The following is an 8,941-nucleotide window of genomic DNA, read 5'->3' as shown; positions in this document are numbered from 1 at the left end:
CGGAGCAATTAGCGCATTTAAAAGTTCCTATAACTCGTCCGGCGAGATGGATCGTTGGCAATTATCTCTCGGGGGGTTTATTAATTCGATTTCAGCGAGCTCTGCTGCCCCGAATGGACGGCGAGGCGAAGCTGCTTGGCTGGCTTTAGATCGGCAATCGGTTGGTCATTCGATCTCGAAATCGGGGGAGATCTGGAGGGGAGGCGCGAGAAATCTAATCGAATAGTACACAGCGGGCGCGAAGACGGCCACGTGTGAATTTCACCGTGTCTGGTCTGCGTACCCTTAGCTTGTAGGGAGAGGGGTAGAACGTAGATGTGGAGGATGACGAGGACCCGTGCCCCTCTGCCACTCTCAATAGCAAGGCAAACACGAGTAGCGGTTTATCGTCGCGTTACCATGGTAATTATGCGGCAGATATCGATAAACCGCGAGCCTGCACACCTAGCCGGAACAACCGCGTATCATCGGTGCTAGTTTATCAGACGGGAATGGCGGGATAGCTGGTAGAGGTCTGCACAGTGTAGAGTCAGAGAGTAGAGACCGATCGGTGCTGGACGACTCTTAATCGATTTCAATAGCACATACTGCGCGACGTGCTACCTTCTTCCAGATATCTTTTAGCACTTCTATTTTTAGCTATATTCATCTGCGGATATTCGATATATATATATAGGCAGCAACTGCTCATCAGCCACCCTGTTAAATCCGCCACTGTTTATACAGTTCTCTTTACAATATATATTAGATTACTCGTAACTTACTGTAAGTATATCTTAATAATACTTAACTGGAGTTGAGAATTTTCTCATAAATACTTGACTAAGCAGCCACAATTCGACGACCACTTATAATAAATATTGTAATATAACTAGACGAGAAGTGCGACCGGGGGGAGGCTTACACTTTGATCCTTGGTTTTTCTATTCCCCCGCCGATTGTTTCTAGCTGGATCGATTCGCAGCGATGCGAATTTTCTCTATCAGCGTTTTTTTATATATATATATGTCAGAGCAATGTCAGGGGCATAACAGTTTCAAATGATTCGGTTTTTTCAGTTTCTTTAATTCCTATGATGTTTTGCTGTACGCATAAACATTGAAGATCGCATAAAACACTTATTTCATGAAGCAATTCGACGTATAAGTTACTCTGACACGGAAAAAACGACGAAAAAATCGGTTTTTAATTTTTTTAACTGCGGCGCACCAAATTGAAAAATCTGAAAAAAATTCAGGACAATAGTAACAATGATACGTACTTACAGTAAAAATATAATTATAGTACCAAGCCTGCTTCGATACACAATCGGCATTTTTCCGCATTTTTTGGCGTTTTTTATTTTTCACAGCTTGGTTTTTCAATTTAAAAATCTGAAAAAAATTCAGGACAATAGTAACAATGATACGTACTTACAGTAAAAATATAATTATAGTGCCAAGCCTGCTTCGATACACAATCGGTATTTTTCAGCATTTTTTGGCGTTTTTTATTTTTCACAGCTTGGTTTTTCAATTTAAAAATCTGAAACAATTCTCTAATATGTGCCCCGATAACAGAAATGCCTCTGATTTTTTTCAAAATTTTTCATCCCCTAGTATAGGAGAAATTCGGCAAAAACCTGATTTCCTATTTTTGCCCTTTACTACCCTCCGGGTGGAGATACGAAGTTGAAAATTGCCACAAATGTTTCTTTCTTAATAAGCTTTCGAATGATTCATCGTGAGTCGAATTCGGTTCAAGGGCACATTTGACCATCTTAACCGGCTATACCCGTTAGTATACCTCTTTCCACTTCATGTTCTCCTGATACCTGGGCCAAAATCTGGCAAAAATTTTCAGAATGCACAAAATTGGGCTTTGTAACAGGAGAACATGATGTCGAAAGAGGTGGCACTAAGTAATGTCTTCGGAGAGAGAATCGAAGATGCCTTCGAAGCTGAAATTCAGAATACCTCTTTTCGCTTCATGTTCTCCTGATACCTGGGCCAAAATCTGGCAAAAATTTTCAGAATGCACAAAATTGGGCTTTGTAACAGGAGAACATGATGTCGAAAGAGGTGGCACTAAGTAATGTCTTCGGAGAGAGAATCGAGGATGCCTTCGAAGCTGAAATTCAGAATACCTCTCTCCGCTTCATGTTCTCCTGATACCTGGGCCAAAATCTGGCAAAAATTTTCAGAATGCACAAAATTGGGCTTTGTAACAGGAGAACATGATGTCGAAAGAGGTGGCACTAAGTAATGTCTTCGGAGAGAGAATCGAAGATGCCTTCGAAGCTGAAATTCAGAATACCTCTTTTCGCTTCATGTTCTCCTGATACCTGGGCCAAAATCTGGCAAACATTTTCAGAATGTACAAAATTGGGCTTTGTAACAGGAGAACATGATGTCGAAAGAGGTGGCACTAAGTAACGTCTTCGGAGAGAGAATCAAGGATGCCTTCGAAGCTGAAATTGAGAATACCTCTCTTCGCTTCATGTTCTCCTGATACCTGGGCCAAAATCTAGCAAAAATTTTCAGAATGCACAAAATTGAGCTTTGTAACAGGAGAACATGATGTCGAAAGAGGTGGCACTAAGTAATGTCTTCGGAGAGAGAATCGAGGATGCCTTCGAAGCTGAAATTCAGAATACCTCTCTCCGCTTCATGTTCTCCTGATACCTGGGCCAAAATCTGGCAAAAATTTTCAGAATGCACAAAATTGGGCTTTGTAACAGGAGAACATGATGTCGAAAGAGGTGGCACTAAGTAATGTCTTCGGAGAGAGAATCGAAGATGCCTTCGAAGCTGAAATTCAGAATACCTCTTTTCGCTTCATGTTCTCCTGATACCTGGGCCAAAATCTGGCAAACATTTTCAGAATGTACAAAATTGGGCTTTGTAACAGGAGAACATGATGTCGAAAGAGGTGGCACTAAGTAATGTCTTCGGAGAGAGAATCGAAGATGCCTTCGAAGCTGAAATTCAGAATACCTCTTTTCGCTTCATGTTCTCCTGATACCTGGGCCAAAATCTGGCAAACATTTTCAGAATGTACAAAATTGGGCTTTGTAACAGGAGAACATGATGTCGAAAGAGGTGGCACTAAGTAACGTCTTCGGAGAGAGAATCAAGGATGCCTTCGAAGCTGAAATTCAGAATACCTCTTTTCGCTTCATGTTCTCCTGATATATTGGCCAAAATCTGGCGAAAATTTTCAGATATCTCTAAAATCAGGCTTCGTAACAGGATAACATGACGTGGAAAGAGGTAGCGCAAAGTAATGTCTCTGAAGAGAAGTAGAAGCCTTGACCGAAAGTCGATAGAGTTTGAGAGTAGTGAATGGCATATTTAAAGTAGTGCATTAATGCGAAGATTTTTAAAACCACTCTGCGTGGAAGGATCATTTTAGGTGTTCTTTTTAGCATGTCTTTTATATGTGATTTGGAATAGGAAGGAGTAAGTAGTGCTCGTTAAATAAAAAAACTCTTTTACCACTTAGCTGCAATTTATTCAAATAAGTGAAATGCAATACAATGAAATGTTACAAGTGTAACTGGGTAATTCGGCTGAAGCAGTATTTTGTGCAAATTTCATATCAATGAACACAGTCGAAAATGCAGCCGGTTTAACGTCTTTTATGTAAAAATTCCTTACCTGTAAAGCAGAAATATACACGATTAATAATCGCTCTAGTTACAGTATGTGAGATTAGTTACATCGCATCGGCACACTCTAAACTCTAAACATGTCACACATATACAAGCACGCAGGCACGCACAGCATTTCAACAGATTTCAGAGTAGGTAGTTACTGAATTGGCCGCTGCTCGTGCTGCACCCAACGTTACGACTGATTCTACAATAAGATTACAGTGCTACGAGTGGTAGGAATTAAGATTAAATCTTACCGGAAACATATAAAATCTAAAACGACTAATTTCAATCAACATGTTGCATAATAAAATTATTCCTTTTACTAATATATTTTCATACGTGACAATATGTTGTAACGTTTCTCCCATTTTTAATAATAGACAAGTCAAGTTACTAAAAATATTTTTCTTCTTACAGGTTTTAACTTCGGAATATTTCGACGGAATGATGGAAACCTTGATAGCAATCACAAGAAAATAGTGACTTTATATACCTTATATTTTATTGTAACACTGTAAAGGCCTTTTATGCAAATAAATTGAAAGAAACTTGAAACAAACTGTATTATTATTCAGAAATACCTTTTACATATTCCTATCCAAATTTCAAATATCTATGGTATTTCCTTAAGAATACCATAGTCTTTCAAAAGCATCACATTAACCGAGAACTGTTTAAAGGCCCATGAAAGGCGTAGCTCTTGTTTGCTACTTTAAGGCGATGCTTTCGAATCTGAAATTCAGAATACCTCTCTCCGCTTCATGTTCTCCTGATACCTGGGCCAAAATCTGGCAAAAATTTTCAGAATGCACAAAATTGGGCTTTGTAACAGGAGAACATGATGTCGAAAGAGGTGGCACTAAGTAATGTCTTCGGAGAGAGAATCGAGGATGTCTTCGAAGCTGAAATTCAGAATACCTCTCTCCGCTTCATGTTCTCCTGATACCTGGGCCAAAATCTGGCAAAAATTTTCAGAATGCACACAATTGGGCTTTGTAACAGGAGAACATGATGTCGAAAGAGGTGGCACTAAGTAATGTCTTCGGAGAGAGAATCGAAGATGCCTTCGAAGCTGAAATTCAGAATACCTCTTTTCGCTTCATGTTCTCCTGATACCTGGGCCAATATCTGGCAAAAATTTTCAGAATGCACAAAATTGGGCTTTGTAACAGGAGAACATGATGTCGAAAGAGGTGGCACTAAGTAATGTCTTCGGAGGGAGAATCGAGGATGCCTTCGAAGCTGAAATTCAGAATACCTCTCTCCGCTTCATGTTCTCCTGATATATTGGCCAAAATCTGGCAAAAATTTTCAGAATGCACAAAATTGGGCTTTGTAACAGGAGAACATGATGTCGAAAGAGGTGGCACTAAGTAACGTCTTCGGAGAGAGAATCGAGGATGCCTTCGAAGCTGAAATTCAGAATACCTCTTTCCACTTCATGTTCTCCTGATACCTGGGCCAAAATCTGGCAAAAATTTTCCGAATGCACAAAATTCGGCTATGTACTAGGAGAACATGATGTCGAAAGAGGTGGCAAAAATAGGAAATCAGGTTTTTGCCGAATTTCTCCTATACTAGGGGATGAAAAATTTTGAAAAAAATCGGAGGCATTTCTGTTATCGGGGCACATATTAGAGAATTGTTTCAGATTTTTAAATTGAAAAACCAAGCTGTGAAAATTAAAAAACGCCAAAAAATGGGGAAAAATGCCGATTGTGTATCGAAGCAGGCTTGGCACTATAATTATATTTTTACTGTAAGTACGTATGATTGTTGCTATTGTCCTGAATTTTTTCCAGATTTTTAAATTGAAAAACCAAGCTGTGAAAAATAAAAATCGCCAAAAAATGCTGAAAAATGCCGATTGTGTATCGAAGCAGGCTTGGCACTATAATTATATTTTTACTGTAAGTACGTATCATTGTTACTATTGTCCTGAATTTTTTTCAGATTTTTCAATTTGGTGCGCCGCTGTTAAAAAAATTAAAAACCGATTTTTTCGTCGTTTTTTCCGTGTCAGAGCAATGTCAGGGGCATAACAGTTTCAAATGATTCGGTTTTTTCAGTTTCTTTAATTCCTATGATGTTTTGCTGTACGCATAAACATTGAAGATCGCATAAAACACTTATTTCATGAAGCAATTCGACGTATAAGTTACTCTGACACGGAAAAAACGACGAAAAAATCGGTTTTTAATTTTTTTAACTGCGGCGCACCAAATTGAAAAATCTGAAAAAAAATCAGGACAATAGTAACAATGTTACGTACTTACAGTAAAAATATAATTATAGTGCTAAGCCTGCTTCGATACACAATCGGCATTTTTCCGCATTTTTTGGCGTTTTTTATTTTTCACAGCTTGGTTTTTCAATTTAAAAATCTGAAAAAAATTCAGGACAATAGTAACAATGATACGTACTTACAGTAAAAATATAATTATAGTGCCAAGCCTGCTTCGATACACAATCGGCATTTTTCCCCATTTTTTGGCGTTTTTTAATTTTCACAGCTTGGTTTTTCAATTTAAAAATCTGAAACAATTCTCTAATATGTGCCCCGATAACAGAAATGCCTCTGATTTTTTTCAAAATTTTTCATCCCCTAGTATAGGAGAAATTCGGCAAAAACCTGATTTCCTATTTTTGCCACCTCTTTCGACATCATGTTCTCCTAGTACATAGCCGAATTTTGTGCATTCTGAAAATTTTTGCCAGATTTTGGCCAATGTATCAGGAGAACATGAAGCGAAAAGAGGTATTCTGAATTTCAGCTTCGAAGGCATCCTCGATTCTCTCTCCGAAGACGTTACTTAGTGCCACCTCTTTCGACATCATGTTCTCCTGTTACAAAGCCCAATTTTGTGCATTCTGAAAATTTTTGCCAGATTTTGGCCAATGTATCAGGAGAACATGAAGCGAAAAGAGGTATTCTGAATTTCAGCTTCGAAGGCATCCTCGATTCTCTCTCCGAAGACGTTACTTAGTGCCACCTCTTTCGACATCATGTTCTCCTGTTACAAAGCCCAATTTTGTGCATTCTGAAAATTTTTGCCAGATTTTGGCCAATATATCAGGAGAATATGAAGTGGAAAGAGGTATTCTGAATTTCAGCTTCGAAGGCATCCTCGATTCTCTCTCCGGAGACGTTACTTTGTGCCATCTCTTTCGACGGCATGTTCTCCTGATATATTGGCCAAAATCTGGCGAAAATTTTCAGAATGCACAAAATTGGGCTTTGTAACAGGAAAACATGCCGTCGAAAGAGATGGCACAATGTAATGTCTCCGGAGAGCAAATTAAAGAGCGAGAAGTGGCGCAGATGTTTCGAGACAGTGACTGTTTAACGAAGAGACGCTGATTTTTGGAGCGCCTCTTATTTGCAACTTTAAGGCGATGCCGCACGAGCAAAAGTAATAAAACATAAAAGATGCTCCTTGCCTGGACTCTGGATCTACAACTTTTGTTTGACATAGTTTTTTGTGTAATCAATAACTTGAAGGATATTATATAAAACCGACTTTGTCAGCTGTTAAATAATTATTTAAATGTTCAAGGGCCCAGGGACACTTTTTCCGGTTGTCCGATCGGGCTCAAACTTTACACAGATTTTTTTTTATTATTTGGAACTATTCTGGGGCTTGCCGCGAAGACAATCTTGAAAATAATTCACCGAGTAGCGTAATGTGTTATGTGTGAAATGTGATGAAAACCAGTTAGAAACCATGTTGCAAATTTATGGGATCGTGTGGATATGTTGTGAAAATGAGGTGAAAATTATGTGAATATGGTGAAAATGAAGTGAAAATGTGAAAATAGTGTGAATATGGTATGAAAATGATTTCTCATGTGAAATATAAATAAAAATAATGGGATATTGGGATTGTGGTTTAAATCAATCATCAGTTGAATGATTGAATTTTCTGGTTTATTTATTTTTCATTAATAAGCAGTTACATTAGATATGGTTGGATGCATTGTTAAAATATATAATTCGCTTGTACGTAATACTGTATAATTGCAACAGTTCTGTAATAAGTTCGACTCTTAAATACTTTTTTTCCTAAACAATTGTGAATATAGTACTGCGCAACTAAATAAGTAATTTATATGAACTGTAGGTACTAACAATAAGTAGAGATACAACATATGATCCAAATGTCGCTAATTGTATTTAGACAAATACAGAGTAACACCATTTACATATATTTTATATAATTATACCTGGTTATGAAAGGTTTTTCGAAGCGGTAAATTCGTTACTGTATCCCAACATTGGGTAATGCAGCTGAACTTATGCACGGAATAGGAGCTGGAATTCTGCCGAGTTACTAGGAATGCATGATGTTAGAGGAGGTAGGTGGAGAGTGCGAACATGGAGAGTGAGAGAGAAAGGTAGAATGTGCGACAAGGGTAGAGATAGACGGCGTGCCACCACATTTGATTATGCGCTGGTAATACTTCTTCGCCCCGGGTAGCACGAGTCCACGACGCGGGGAGGTCTTCTTTACTCTTTAGAGAGAGAAACAATGCTGTTCAAGGAAAAACAAAGATGTCAGAAATGGATAAGGTCGCTGTACGTCACAGTGAAGTGACTATTAAAAAAACATATAATTAAACAATAATGATAAGGATGCTAATATTCAAGAGCTCATTAATCATGTTTACAGGGCAAATGTCTTTTAAACAAACGTTAGCAACTAAAATATTTACAATAGAATAATGAAAATCTAAATATTTAAATGCGAGGTTCGCGGGGTAAAACAGAACGCACACTCAACAGGGATTATACACTGCGCGCCATCTATCGGAACGTGCCGAAAAGTAACGCCAATTGAAAACAAATTCACTTCTGGTCACCTTTCGGTAGATGGCGGTGCATCAAATTACTGTGGAGTGTGCATTCTGTTTTACCCCGCGAAGTTTATCTTTCAATATTTGGATTTCTCCTGAACAAAGAAACCCTTTGAACATGTTTGTAGTTGATTTAACGTATTTATTTCTCTGCTACGGGGCTGAAATATTTACAATAGGAGAGTACAAATCCGCGTACTGAAGCATACACTTCGCGGGGTGAAGCAGGATTTTTTCAAAATAGGACTTTTGGTCACTTTCCGATAGATGGCGATGTATCACATTTCTATGGAGTGCGAATTCTGTTTTATCCCGCGAAGTTTACATTGAATATTTAAATTTTTACACTTCTACTGTAAATACACCAGCTGCTATGGTTTTCTTTCCAAACATCCAATATTAAATCTTCAAAGTGCGAGCATCTAACTAACCCAGAAGAGTTTTAATACT

Source organism: Andrena cerasifolii, chromosome 12 (genome assembly GCF_050908995.1).
Source record: "Andrena cerasifolii isolate SP2316 chromosome 12, iyAndCera1_principal, whole genome shotgun sequence".
In the NCBI taxonomy this organism is placed as follows: Eukaryota; Metazoa; Arthropoda; class Insecta; order Hymenoptera; family Andrenidae; genus Andrena; species Andrena cerasifolii.
Note: the sequence above shows the minus strand (reverse complement) of the source record.